Raw genomic sequence first — 15,554 nt, 5'->3', positions numbered from 1 at the left:
TTATTGGTAGGGAAAACAAAAGCAAAAACAAAAACAAAAAATACAATGGGTCCTGATGACATAGGTCTATTTACACAAAAGTTTGCAGCAAAAATCAATGGGGTCTGTATCAGTTTATTCTGAGGAAAATGACAATTCTATTTCATGTGACTGGACAATATGGTGACAGATGGGCTTGGAAAGCTTAAGAATAATTGGTGTATGTTTAAACAGCTGAGAGTGCCCATTACACATGCCGCATGGGCCACCAATTACTTCATCCCAGTTTTTAGTGCCAAAATGCTGAATTCAACAACCCCCTCACAATATTGGTATCCCAAGATTTCCATCCATTCTTGTAGCCGACTAGGATGAGGGGGACATGTTTATCTATAGCAAGGTGTCCAAAGTCACTTAGATAGTTTTGTTCTCCATTTCAGGAAAGATCTTGTTTTGACCACTGTCCGTGCCCATGGAGTACTTGTGGCCATGAACTCCACTGGACATGACTTTCACAGGTTTCTAAATAATGACACAAACACTTGGAAAGAATGTCAGAAAAAATTCAATCAAACATCTTTTCTCCATATTCTTTACTATATAAGCAGGGTTTTTGAATAAACATGTGGATTTCTAGAAGAGAGTTGAGTAAATGGAGACTATTTAGGGAAAAATACTGTTTGCCATGTTACTATCCCATGGGAATAATAGGCCACTGGACACACAGGGAACTCCTAATTTGGTCTGGTATTTGGGAAATGTCATTTTATCCATTGTTTGAATTCAAGTTAGGAACCTTAGACCTTTATTCTGACTTCTGATGTGAAAACCTTGGATTGTTAAACAAAAACTCCTGCTGACAAAGAGAAAATGATACCTAGCAATAGGGACCGTTTGCTGGGAGTGACTCTGACACAGGTGTTCCTCTTTTTTAAGTCAGAAAGTTCTCTCCACTGGTTCTCCAGCACCATCTTTTAACAGGCTAGCCTGAAAGGAGATTTCCAATTATTTCCAAAATCCTAACAATGTATGCTGTTGGTAAAATCTGATAGCACACACAAAAGGATGAGCATCAGGGAGGGTACATACTGTAGACACTAATTAGGTAAATGTAATATTAGTGGTCTCTTTTTATTTAATTACATTGGGGAAATAATGATAATTTTTTTGTTTTGTTTTCTTTATTACTAAACACATGAGTTTCCTGTTTTGATTTTATTTTCCATTTGATGGGGCTATGCTTACATACATATATTAGTGAGCTCACCAAATTACTACAAAGCAACTACATTTTAAATAGAAATAAAAAGAAAAAAAATCCACCCAATTTTCTCAGCTTCTGCAATTTGGCAGAAAATGTAGAAGTTATCTTTCCAAGGTACACTAGCTGAGAAAGTGATCCTATGAGCAAAAGTAATGTAATTTAATCATAGCTATGCTGGCTGTACTGACAATTAAAAAATAATTCAGCATTGTCAACTAAAATACATATTTGGTGCAGCAAAAATAACAGCACCAGACATGAGGCACCGTGCTTCATAATTTTGATCACACCAAAAAGCAATATTTCTTACCATACTAAATTAAAAAATATGTACTGACTTAAAACTTCAAGATGAAGGAATTTCTAAGTTCTCATATAAGCAATACTATTTCTCTAAACTTGTATTGCTATTTTCATATAGGTTCTACCAATACTATGATATAAATTTTGGTATATTCATGACCAAATCCTATTTTAAAGCAAATAATATACACTGAATCATAGATATCTCGATCTACACATACACTCTTTAGTAGTAATGTGTGTGCACAAAAATGAGTAAAAAGAGAGAGAAAGAGAGAAAATATCTGCCTACATCTAATATATTCGTTCAAGTCTTAATAAATGTTCAGAAAAGGCAGTGTTAGAAAATTCTGGACATTCACCAATCTACAGGCTGGCCTGCTTAGAAGGACAACATAAAATCATCAGCCAGACTGTCCAAGGGAAGGAAGGTCAGAATTGCAGAGATAAGCTACCCTACAGCTCCTCCAAACCTGGAGCGAAGAGAAGAGTTGACCTATTGGCTCAAGGACATTTGGCAGAATAGAAAACAGACAAGATCCAAGTCTGTAGAGTATCTACACAGTAGAGAGACCCAGCCACTCAACCCCAGGCTATACGGCACTACAAGAGGGGTAGCAACAAGTGTCTCTAAATCATTTCTGGTTTTAGTTATTGTTTCTGCATTATTTTCTTTCTTCACTTTCTGATTTTTAAAAAAAATCAGAAAATAGTGATTAAAGCAACAGAATTTCATCACTTTTACCACTCACTCTTCAAAATATGGATGATCATTCTTCACTAAATAATGGCAACTTGATCCTCTATCTGTAACAATTTAAGACAACTAAAAAAGTTATAGTAAATCTGGGATAATCATACATTTTTAGTCTGCCTAGAAGTTTAGTTAGAAAATAAATGTTTTTGACAGACAAGCAACTAAACATAGATTAGTACTTACACCTTTATCTAATCATACTGTGAAAGGACAGGAGAAAATGAAGAAAGAAATTGATTCAAGAAACTAAGATAATTCCATTGCTTCAGCACCTGATGAGGTAAATGTAATCATCACTCCAATACCATATGTCTGTTTGCAGCATTTATGTCACTGCTTTTTATCTGAAACCAACTCACACATCTTACTCATCTGAGAAAATTTACATTTTTTTCTGCTGAGTATTTCTTACCTACTGCAGCAGTTTATGCCATCGAAAGGAAGAACTGGTTAACACCAAGTTTATGTATCAGATACATCCAAGATCTACTTGGTCCAAATACAGAAAGATAAATGGATAAAAAGATTCACCACATGTTGAAAATAAGTGATCCCAAAAATGCCATCAAGGGAATAATACATCAGCATGAACGAAAAGTTCAGTATGCCAATTCCTAGTTGCAAACATATTTTTCCCATATGTTGATTCTTCACTTCTGCCCTCATTGACATTCTGACCTAGCAGACTTCTGAATGGACACAGTTACTTTTCAAAACATTTACTGATATTAGAAATGGGAGAAAAATCTTGCATTATCTGTCCACATTTTCAGGTGCACACTCTTTAACACAGCAATTCCACTTCCAGGAATTTGGCCAAGAAGGATCTGTGAACAAGATATCTTTGACAATACTATTTGTAAAAGTGGGGGACTGGAAACAGGTTGCTTAGTTATGAATTACAATATTTAAAAAGTATCCCTCCCTACACCAATACCAAATCTTCCTATATATTCTGACGTGTATTCAAGGCAAATGCAAGGAATACAATTTGGAATAAACACTGGCAAAGTGACTTAAAAAGTCCTAAATGGCTAAGTGACATAAAACCTTCCAAATACCTACAGCAAGGGGCCTTGTCAAGAAGGTGCTACCCTCAACTACATAATCTGGGCTGAGAAGAGGAGCCCATGTCAGGCCCCTCTTACAACCAAGAGGACTTCTCATGTGCTCCTTGGTCCATTTCTGTCCTCACAAGTCATCCACAATGTTAAAATGATTCCCTGTACTTCCTGCAGTTCTTTCAGGATATAGCGTAGAGTCAAACGCCTCCTTCTGCATTCGTGATAAGGCAGGAATTAGAGAACTAGACACAGTGACCTTCTAGTTCCAAAGGCCATGGTATAATTCCTCTCATACAGGGAGTTTTAAACCAGCTGTGTTATTTTGGGGCAACTTACTTAAAGTTTCTATATGTTAGTATCTTCATTAAAAATTGAGTTGCAAATGCCCTAACGTAATAGTGTTGTTTGGAGAACTCACTGAGAAGATTTCTGTGATGGGCTTGGCTTAATTCCTGATGCACAGGAGGACCCATTTCTGTGCTGCTTCCCAGAAGGCACACACCACGTATTATTAAACTTTGTATTGGTCCAGCCAAAAGCTATATACCACACACATTATGTGAAAGAATTAACAAATAATTTAACTAAAAATAAGTTTTGTATAAAGGTTAATCTGGATAGTATGTACACATACAAACATATATACACATATGAATACACATATGTATTATTCAGATAATATTATATAGCATATTGTTTTTAATGCTTAGATGACTCTAAATTCTCAAAATTTTAAGTTAAAACATAAATAGGGTATAATTTTAGGCTTTTCAGGATCATATATCAGCATTCTATCATCATAAAAATGGATATTCTTTTTCTTCGTATTTCTAATTTCCTGAAGGTTAAAGTAGACTTTCAAAAAATAGTTTACTATAAAAATAATCAACATATAAGTACTGAATAAATTGTTCTTTATTTCTAGTTATCTGAAAAGTTAATATTTTATGTTCTAACTTCTAGTATGAGATATAAAATGTATCACTGCTCTAGAAAAATGCATCAGAAACTTTTTTTTCACAAATGATTATTTTAGGAAAAAAATTTATAATTAATGGGATCAAAATTTCCCACATCTCTAAAATGATATAGAAATTTAATGATTACATAACTGCAGCCATATCAGCAAATGCTCTCCTCTTACTAACACACATCAATATAATCCCAATTAAAATACTCTGTGAGATTGCCTACAGTATTTCAGATGAAAATAGCTTCGACTGAAATAGACTCCCTTGCCTTTCTGATTTAGCATCTCACGTTCCCTTATCGGCAGATGGCAAGCCAAGTTCTATTTAAATCCATATGTCTTCCATAGGCATCGTTCAAATACTGAATAAAACAGATGAACAAATGTTTCAAAGCTAATCAGATTAGCCTTTAAGTGAAAAAAGTTATAAAGTAGGGCTTCATTTCCTGTAAATGACTTTTACTACATCACCGTGAGGTGACTGAGGGAGATACATCCCTGTTGCTTACTAGACAAAAATAACTCCACCAATCAAGATTACAGGAAAGACTATTCTGACTTTGATTACTTCTTCATGAATTCTTCTTCTCTGCATGGATTCCAATACTGGCAGGAAATGGGGAGGATAGTGCAGTGGTTCAACATAAAAGCTAAGAGGAACAGAAAAATCCATAGGCTTTATTTCCATACAATGATGCCCCTTCTCCCTTCTTTCCCTTCACTACTTTCCTGAAGGGTCATGAAAACAAACAAGAACCCCACTGGAAGAAAAGGGCTCCATGCCTTTACAGATTTCAATTTTACAGGTACACACACAAGATTTCAAACCCTCCTTCCCAGGTCTGTCTCTAGAAAGTCAGATGTTGCAGGCTCAGGGAAGAACATATACAAACATCTTTCTCTGCTTCCTATCACACTCTCTGGGCTACCAGTCTTCGGTTTTCTGACTTGATCACATAAATGGTGTGGATAAATAGTCCCATTACACATTTCTTCTTATCTTGAGCTCAGTGAGTAATATTCTAAAATGTTTCCCTTCAAGAAAAGGGAGCAGTACATTAGAAAGGTGAATCTTTCTTCGCATTTTAGAATCAGCAGGGGCCAGAAACTAACAACGTAGCTGTACAGAAGACAGATTAAATTCAATCAAAACTGAATCTAGAGTTATTTTTTAAAAGGAAGTTATATAAAGAAAATGAATTTTGGATTTATGATTCAACAAAAAAGAAAGATAAACTTTTTAGGTTTTAATGGAACATTTTAAAGCCTAGAAATGCATTGGCAGATTGTTTCTCTAGATTCTCATATCACAAAATTCTGTGAACCTTGAGAAATCTCAGCTTCACCAGACAACTCAGAAAAAAAATCACATTTAAATATGTTCTAGTAAAGCTCAAATAATTCTTTTAATTCTTAAATGAACCCCAAATTGCTGTAATTGTTTTTTCCCAGAGTAAGCAACTCACTAAATAATATTATACTCTTATAGTTATTGGGAAAATGCACATAAGCAATAATTTACTAATACTTTTGTCCTAAAAAGAATATGCCAATATTGATAAATGATAATTATAAATTTAATGGTAGAAAATTATAAAGGCAGTAAGTAGAGCAGTCTCATACAGAAATTAAAATACGGTTTCCCAAATTTTAAAAAATGTGTATATTCTCAAACATTTCTAGTCCATTAAAACTATATTGATTCTGAACCTCTTAAGGGATAAGCAGTATGGCAGGGTCAGTGAGAAACAGAAACATAAAAATAGCAGAACCCCTACCTCTCAGGAACCCACAATCTACTAAAAGAGAAAAATTCACAAATGAATAAATTGTAAGATCTAGTATTTGCTGTCTCTCTTGTACCTTTGCTCTCTAGTCTCCCAAAGTTGTCCAATAGGACTAGAAACTACACACATGCCAATTCAATCCTATGAAAACTCAAACCACCATGTTTGAAACTCATCATGTGTACTCATTAAAAACCCTTTTGACTCAACCTGAATATTGTGCCATAGGAAGGTAAGACTAAGCCTGTGAGTCCAAGTATAAACCCTAACTGCATTGTGGCTGTTACCTATCCAAGATTTTTTAGCCATGTATAGTTTAGTTAGCTATTAGGAGGCAAGAGTAGATAGGTTATGTCATGATTAGAGTTCACAGTTCTGCAAGTTTGGAGAGAACAACTTAAAAGTAGTCTAGATATAAAACTTAAAAGACTTACTTTAAATAACAGAAAATTGGTACACTCAGGGCGGCTCCTTTACTTTTAAAAATGATTATAAAATGTCTTCAGAGAATTTTCAAAGAACTATCATAAATTCTGTGATCATCACACAACAGAGTGTGTTTGACTTTTTTTAAAGGCATTTTAAGTTGTACTTATTACAGCAAAACTAAAATGAAACTTGTAATTTTTTAAACATAAAATAGGTTAAATAGGCTAGTAAAAAGTCATAAATAGGTCTATCTCTCAGATCCAAATTGTTTACAAGAACTGAAAGCCTTAAAGCTCGGAACATTTTAATCAAGACTTCCATTAAACCCCTACCAATATCCCAGGGATTGTAGGAATTTTAAACAAAAGGAAAAGGAGAGTGCTTTTAAAATGACTTAATGTGATACAGTATTAAGATATATAACAGATTTACCCATTAAACAACAGGTGACATATCACACACAAGCATTTCTCTTTCTTCTCAATTATGAAATAAGACATTTAATAAGACATGAAAATGAGTCACTGGATTAACTCTAAGAGGAATGATTAGTGAATAAATCAGAATACCAATACATAAAACTAACATATGATAGTTCTTATATACAATGAATCTATCAGACAAGCACAGTACATATGGTACATATTTTTAAATGGGTATTCAAGAATTTTTCATGTATATTTTTCTTTGATTGTATGTATGTAATAACTCTAAGTAGTTGAGTTATTTTAAATTTATATTTGAATTAGAACTATTTATACAAATATCCTATATGCACATATATGTAATTAAAGAAATTTTAAAATTTTTATTTCAGACTTTAATTTAAATACCCATTTTCTGTTCTAAAATGCACACTTTTCTTTTGGCTTAGCGTGTGATAATGAGACATTTGAAACATGCATGTTTCTGTGGTGTTTCTGAATCCTATCAATTAGGAAAAGATTCTGACATACACAGAGGATCTTAAAATTTGATCTCACAAATGTCAAAATAGTAACTTTCACTGCATGGGTGCTTACTCACTGTACAAATTTTTAGTTGCAGTAACAAGACTTACTCCTACTTAGGTTCTCCTTAGTCTTATGCACTTAGATTGTTTCTTAAGGTTTCCAAACACCACTTTTCAAGAACCATCTGGTAGCACCTCTTCTGGAACACTTTCCTTTAATGGCTGGATTAAGAAGGGGTCATTTCCTCTTCTAAGATACTACATTTTGGTTTGGTTCACTCCATGGTACCTGACACTCCTTTTCTTGTGCTATAATTTACTGAACAGTTTTTCCACTATTGCTTTGCAAAAAACTTAAAGAATCAGTGCCCATAGTTTGGTCATGTTAATACTGTCCCTATAACATTTTGAAAAACTACACTTTCAATATATCTTCAATTATCCAATGAATGTCAATTAGTTTAGCAGTCATTCCAACACCTCTATTCCCTAGGCGAGATACCATTTCCAACTATGCACTAGATATTTTCATCTGAATGGCCTGCAAACTTGATGAGTATAAAACCAACTTTATTATTTCACCTTCTTAAAGCAGTTGAATCTAGAGTCCTGCTAATGATGCTACCATTTCATTGAAAATAAATAGAGTAAGGGGTATAGTATTTGAAGCAGGACTACTTGGACATGATGCAGTTTGGCCCAGTCATTTACCAGCTGTGTGACTCTGCATAAGTGACTCACATCTCTGAGGTTGTACTTACTCTCTGTAAAATGGAGAAAAAGAGAATATCTATGTCAAGGGGCTGTTGTGAGGATTACATAAATTACTACAAATGAAGAGCAGAGAGTGGTCCACAGTTAGTCTTTATCAAATGTAAGCTATTGTTTGTCTCCTTTCAGCCCATACTCAGAGCCTCCTTTTAGTTACCCACACATACACATTTTGCTAAGTCGTGATTCTACATCCAGCATATCTATAGAAATCACTGTCCGTTTTTACTATTCTAGTATAGAATCCCTGTTATTACTCCTAGAGAAATGAATTTGCCTACTAGTCATCCTCACTTCAACTGTCTACCTAGCCCTCTTCCAAGTCAACTTACGTAAAATATCATATTAACCTTATTAAAGGCTTGATCAAATTATCTTTTGCCCCCAAACTTGGGATGGTTCCCTATTTCCTTCAGAGATAAAATTTTTCAAATAAGCATCTAATGAAATCTCCTAATCCATATGTCAATTCTTAGCCCCCCCAAATTATCCTACACATACCTTTCCATCAATATCCTGAAAATGTCCCAAGCTAATCTCCCACTGTTTCCTCTATAAGGCTGCCTTTCATCACGCTGTCATATTCACCTACTAAAAGTCTTGTCTTTTTTTTTCCAAAAACCAATTCAGAAAATTCCTTGGGACAACCAACTTTATTCTCTCAACTAAATGTGATCTGTTCCTCTTGAAACATTCCTAGTCACTCTCCTCTCCCCTCCCCTCGATTATGAAAGTCTTACAGTATTGCAGCACCTGTTTTATTACCTATATCTGATTGTACATCATTTAAGGGTAGAAACCTTGATCGACTCACTTTCATATCCTTTACAAAGTCTTCCATGGTTCTTGTTTGAAACTTACGGGTGCTAAATTAGTATATACTGGGCAACATGAGAAGTTAGAGACCTGTATATTAGAAAATAATTCTATAAAGCCATCCTTTGACTTTTGGATTTCAAGTCTGAGTATAAGTTAGTTTGGTCTAGTGCAGGTTGATTCTTTGAAAATAAATTCTGAATCCAGATAAGTGTCGATATATTTATATTCAGACACAAGCAAATATGCATTCAAATCCCACTAACAGAAGTGTATTTTGCTGAAATTTCACGACCTACAAAATATAACAAATCTTTAGTCTTATGAAAGGACTTTGCCTATAGCAATATGATGCTTGAAAAAGCAACTTAAGAGATGTAAAGTATAAAGTAGTTTTCTATACTTTTCTTTAGTACCTCATTTCCATTTACTTACCTTACAATAAACTGTGTATATAGCTATAGGCAAATGAAAATAAATTTAAATATTTCAAAATACATTTTGTTTGCCAAACACTTCACTGAGTGGCTGTTGGCTTCAACTTCATATGATCGCCAAAACACATTAACTTTTGGACACTTTACATGTGAAGAAACATTTTAGAGACAGTTAAATTAGATCCACATAAATGTATAAATGTATGAGTACACTATTCCATTGAAATACGCTCTGAAAGTCAAAGTGACTAAGGAATTTATCTTTTAACTAGAAAAGTGAAATAGATACCAGATTGACTCTTTGTTGGGGCTTCAGAAATACACCATACTCAACCTATCATAGTTACTAACTTTCTCTTCTTAGCTATCACTGTGAGCCAGTTCTAGCTAAAGAAAGTCAAGAAATAATATTGTTTTTCTGTTTCCCAGCAGTAGATCTACACAACCTAACAAAGTGACCTATACTTGCCAATAAACTCCACTATTGTGTCATCCCATAGAAGATACCATTCTAACAATTTAAAATTGCAAACAAGATGCAATTATCTAGACACAAAGATATTAAAGATGGCACTCTTAATAATAGCAAAATTTAGAAATAACTTAAGGGTCTAACAATAAGGAATCAATAAACTTTTCTAGAACAAATAGTACAACATATAATGAAATACTATGAAGTAAATAAATATGATGTAGCAGAATACATACAGAGAAAATATAGAAAATGTGAAATGTTTATAACATTATAAAGTGACACTGAAGTTCATTAAATAGTACACATATAAATCTATGCTTATATGTGCATGTGTGGATGTGAGTGTGCACGTATGTATCCAGAAAAATATTTAAAATGCTGAGGACTCATTTTAGTTTTGCTTATTAATATTTTCCAAAATGTTCATAATGAACTCACATTTTAGTAGGAAAGAAAATGCTTAAAAACAACATAAATTTAGCATCCTTTTCTCTTCTGCTAAATTCCTCCCAATTTCTTTCTCCACTGCATCATGGCCTCACCCCAGCAGCCCCTCTTCTCCTGAAACTCACAGGAGCTGAGGAGAAATATGGTCACTTTCATCATGACCACCCACACTTCTAATAATTCACATATGAATTATGAGATATGAACTCTGAAAGAACATAAAGAACTAAGATAGGTTTATGGTTTTAAGGTTTCAGTGGGATGAAATGGAATTATTCACATCCATTAAATAGAGTTTGAATGATTCACAGCCAATTTTATTTTTATAATTGTAATGAAACAGCTGGGATTAGAGTCTATTCACGGACTCATAAAAAAAATTTTCACCCCACCTACTAAAATTAGTCTCTGCATCCAAAATTCTGATTTGAACATCTGACTATGAACAAAACAAGCATCATCTCTCAGTGCCAAGAAACTGAGGAAAGAGACTTTAAGCATGCCACAGTCTCACCAGAATTATCTTATTATTCCTTTTTGCATATTTCCCTATATCTTCATTCATAAGCAGCCCTTTAACAGAATGCTTCTTTGTCCCAAAGTTATTTCTAAAAAATGAGCTTTTTTGTACAAAATAAGCTCTAAGGACATAATGTTTGAGGATTTCAGGCTGTATGTGTGTCTGTTGTTATAACCTATGGATTTTCAACCACAAGATGAAAATTGTATTTAAGAACTGGTATTTCAAATACACGATATCTCTTTGGATTCCAGCTCTCTAAGTCAAAAATATAATTTTTGTCTTTTTTTTTTTGAAAGCAGGATTGTTTGAGAGGACAGAAAAGCTTGCACAGTTGGAGGGGACCCATGGAGGTTGCCTGATTTTTTTTCTTAAAGTTGCCTCACATATCAACTCACAGATTTGAATATTTAAGGTTTTATGAGAAATTTACTTGGGCTTAGATTTGCAATTTTAAAGAAACTTGAGCAACTGCATACTTCAAACTCTGCAATCTTCCAAAGGAGGAAACTGTATAAAGATGGAGTGACCCACCTGGTGTCACAAGGCTAGTCAGTCACAAAGTGAGTCTACAACACAAAGTCTCATTTCCTCCAGTCCAGAGCACTTTCCACTATATCACAGGGGAAGAGTAAAAAGAAAACATGAAATCAAACTTTATCAGAAAACAAAGTCAAGCCTGAGCCAGGGAGTCAAAGGCGGAACACACCCCCATCCAAACCCAATCACATTCCTAAAGGTCTAGATGTACTACTAAAGAAAACTCAGGATCTATGTGGGAGTCTATGTGCGAGTCTTCAAAAATATTTAAATCACATGTGAGTTTGAGGCAAGCTCTGATTTTCAAAAACCCAAAAACTGCCAGTAGTCAACAGAGCATAAGGTGATGAGAGGCATATTAACTGGATAATTTGCAGACCATGGTCTGTCCATTCAGACAATTCCCATTTTAAAATTGTCAACCTTCTTTGAATTAGTTGTATAAATCAGATAAAGTAGGTGGATTTTCCTGAATTACCAAAAAATTTGTGGATCGTAAATTTCTGACATTAAGATTTAGAAAAGCTAAATTTGTGTATCTCCTAAAATATGGACAGCTCTGCCTTCATTATACCAAGGTTTGTAAAATAGATATGCTTCAGAAAAGTAATAAGTTAAAGTTTTTTATTTTTTAAAGTACAAGAGAAGAAATTTCAAAAGTTTCCCACCGAGACATAATTAAAAAAGCAAATATTTATTTTTTTAAGTAAAGTGAATAGCTCTTCCAAATGTATTATTTGTAAATTTTTAGCTTCTCATATTTAAAGCTGACTCAACTTGCCTGGCTAAAACAGATATAAATGATCTCATTCATGTTTTCATATGCATACGCTTATAAATGACCTGAGACTCTGCATTTTAGCAAATAATAAGCACAAACACAATGTTAATTGAGAAAGTATTCTTGTCACACTCCTCTCAATACTTCATTAAGAAATCATTTTAAAAAATTATACCTCATACTCTGAAAATCTTATTAAAGAAAAACTACTTTCTAATGGAACCAATATGTAAAATTCAGCAACAAACAAAAATAAAGATCATTAAATGCTATCATTTAAAAACAAAAATCAAGTTTTACTTTCTTATACTCCTACAAAGGCTACCCTCCAACCTATCCAAAATACATCCAAAGGTGAAAATTTTAAAACTGAGTTGAGAGTGTATAAAGAGTTGCAAGATCATCAGCATGTAGCCAAAGTGAAAACAAAAAAAAGACAGAAATTCCTCCCCCAACAAAGGCAAACCTGTCTAAGTACATGCTTCTACATAAAATACTTGAGTCAACCCTGCTTAAGAAAATGGGTTCTTCCTGAAAATAAGTTTCTCTATAAAATAAACTGTGCTGTGCATGCAATATAAGACAAGCATATTATACTATATGCTTTGCTACTGGGCATCTACTATGTTCCACAGACATTATAAGAAACAATTCTTAAAGAGTATCATTTGCTTTTCTCTTAACTATTTTCATCCCTTATTAAATAAGTCAATTTATAGTTTACAGTTCAGTCTTAAATAATTCTAAGACATTATTTTCCATGTATTTTATATGAGCCAATTTATTTTATTTTAAATCTTAAAAATTAACTCTTTAGATGACAGTTGACATCAAATACCATTTGTTATTAGTCATGTATTTTCTCATTTAAATAACCAGAATTATACAATAAGAAATTATTCCAAGAATATGATAAAGCAATAGAATAATATGTACAAGGAGGTTCATCAAAGTGTTCTTTATGATTAAAAATTGGAAATAGCCTAAATGTTCATAGGGAATATCTTACACATATGATGATATAGCTATTCCATGCTATAATGAAGCAATATGAGATATTATTTGTTGATGGGGAAAAAGTTCACAATATATTGATTAATAAAGGGAGAAAATTATAAAACAGTAAGGTACATGACCCTATACTTGAATAAAATATCTTTTTGAATGTACCTAAAGAACAAATTAGATGCTAAAATAGGAACAGAAAAGTATTTGTGGGTTGGACTACTTGAGTGGTTTCACATTACTTACAGTATATTATATTATCTACCTCTTTTGCAATAAGCATGCATCACTTGCATAATTTTAAAAGCTATTTTTTCCATTTGTACATACACACATAAAACATGTATGTTTAGATGAAACAAATTAATTCTGAAATTGTAGAAAGTCATCCAAGCATTTATGAGCAAATCACAGTGAACTGTGCAGTGGTTTCCAGCAGGAACTCTGGAAGCACATGGCCAGGGACAGAATTCTGCCTCTGCCACAACAAGCAGCGTGATTGTGGGCAGATTACTTAAGCTCCCTGCCTCAGTTTCCTTATTTAAATACAGAGGATAACAACAGTTTCAACTTCAAAGAGTTTTGGTGAGGATGAAAGTTCATCCAGTAAGAAATTAATAAAATGAAAGTAAACTTTTAATCTTAGGAATTGAGATGCTAAATTATGTGACAATCAGTTATAAATATCCATCTATTTTAACCAAATACTTTATGTTTGGATGCTTTTTTATACAAATTGTCCCAAAAATACTTTTTACCAGATTTTGTCTTCATTGAGAATCCAAACTAGGTAGGTAAAATGAGATATTCTTGTGCTACTCAGTGTATATTAGCTAAGCTTAGAATGTTAATTTCCTGAGAATAGATTATTTTGTAGGCTTTTTTTTTTTTCTGTCTACCAAGAAGTTTTTTCCTCATGATCTCATCTGTCTTTCATATAAAAATTTTTTTTTTTTTTTGAGTTGGAGTCTCACTCTGTCGCCCAGACTGGAGTGCAGTGGCCACACCCGGCCACCGCAGCCTCGACCTGCTGAGCTCTGGTGATCCTTCCGCCTCAGCCTTCCAAGTAGCCGGAATTACAGGCGTGCACAATTAGATGCAGCAATACCCAGCTTGCCAAGTTTCCTTGAGTAACTTGGTAGGACAGTCTAGAAATCAATGCCTTTGCCTATAAATACTTAAGGAAAGTTCTTGAACAGAATCTAAAAGAAGGGAAAATAAAATAATATTTTTGGTAGGAACAAATAACAGAATCCCCAAAAATCCAAGATTAAAAAATATTTGTCACGTTTTAGGTAATCAGTATATTTTATAAAATCGATGCATCAGACAGGGGTCTAACAGAAAAATACTAGATTCATGTCGAGACTAAGCGTCTCATGGTGACACACTTTTGAATCCTTCAGCACCTGTGTTCCTGGCACTCGGGCCATCTTCTCTATATTCCCTGCTCCACCTGCTAAGGACGCTCAACAATGGGCCCTTTTTGGGGGATCTGCTATCTCTCGAGTAATGCAGTCTGTGGAAAAAAAGAAGCCTAGCAAAAGATTGTTATTCAGGAAATAGTTAACAGATACCGCGCTAAAGGATACCATTTCACAGTGACTACAAACCTACAGCCCAATTCACTAAATTACGTCTGCTTCTCTTGCCTTAGAAACCTGGGCGTACAGAACTGAACTATGCCAGGTCTCTCAAACAGTGTGGGTTACACAAAAAGCTTTTCAAAAAAGTGCTTTCATTGTTGGTGGGAGTGCAAACTAGTACAGTCACTATGTAGAACAGTATGGCAGTACTCAAAAAACTACAAATAGAACAACCATACGATCCTGCAGTCCCACTACTGGACATTTATCCAAAGGAAAGAAAATCGGGATATGGAAAAGATATCTGCATTCCCATGTGTACTGCAGCACTATTCACAGTAGCCTGAATCAACTTAGGTGGCCAACAACAGATAGGTGAGTAAGAAAATGTGATCTATATATACATACATACACACTTATATACATACACACAATGGAATACTATTTAGCCATGAAAAAAAATGAAATTCTGTCATTTGAGATAACATGGAACCAGATGATATATTAAGTAAAATAAGCAGAAACAAAAAGTTGAACACTGCATGTTCTCACTCATATGTGGAAGCGAACAAAAATTGCTCTCCTAAAAACAGAGGACACTAGAATACTAGAATAATAGAATAAAGGACACCAGAGGGTGGAAAGGGTGAGGGTAAGGAAGGGAGATTGGG

Source organism: Carlito syrichta, unplaced genomic scaffold (genome assembly GCF_000164805.1).
Source record: "Carlito syrichta isolate Samal-C Ts95f unplaced genomic scaffold, Tarsius_syrichta-2.0.1 Scaffold301690, whole genome shotgun sequence".
Lineage (NCBI taxonomy): Eukaryota > Metazoa > Chordata > Mammalia > Primates > Tarsiidae > Carlito > Carlito syrichta.
This window is presented reverse-complemented; position numbering follows the sequence as displayed.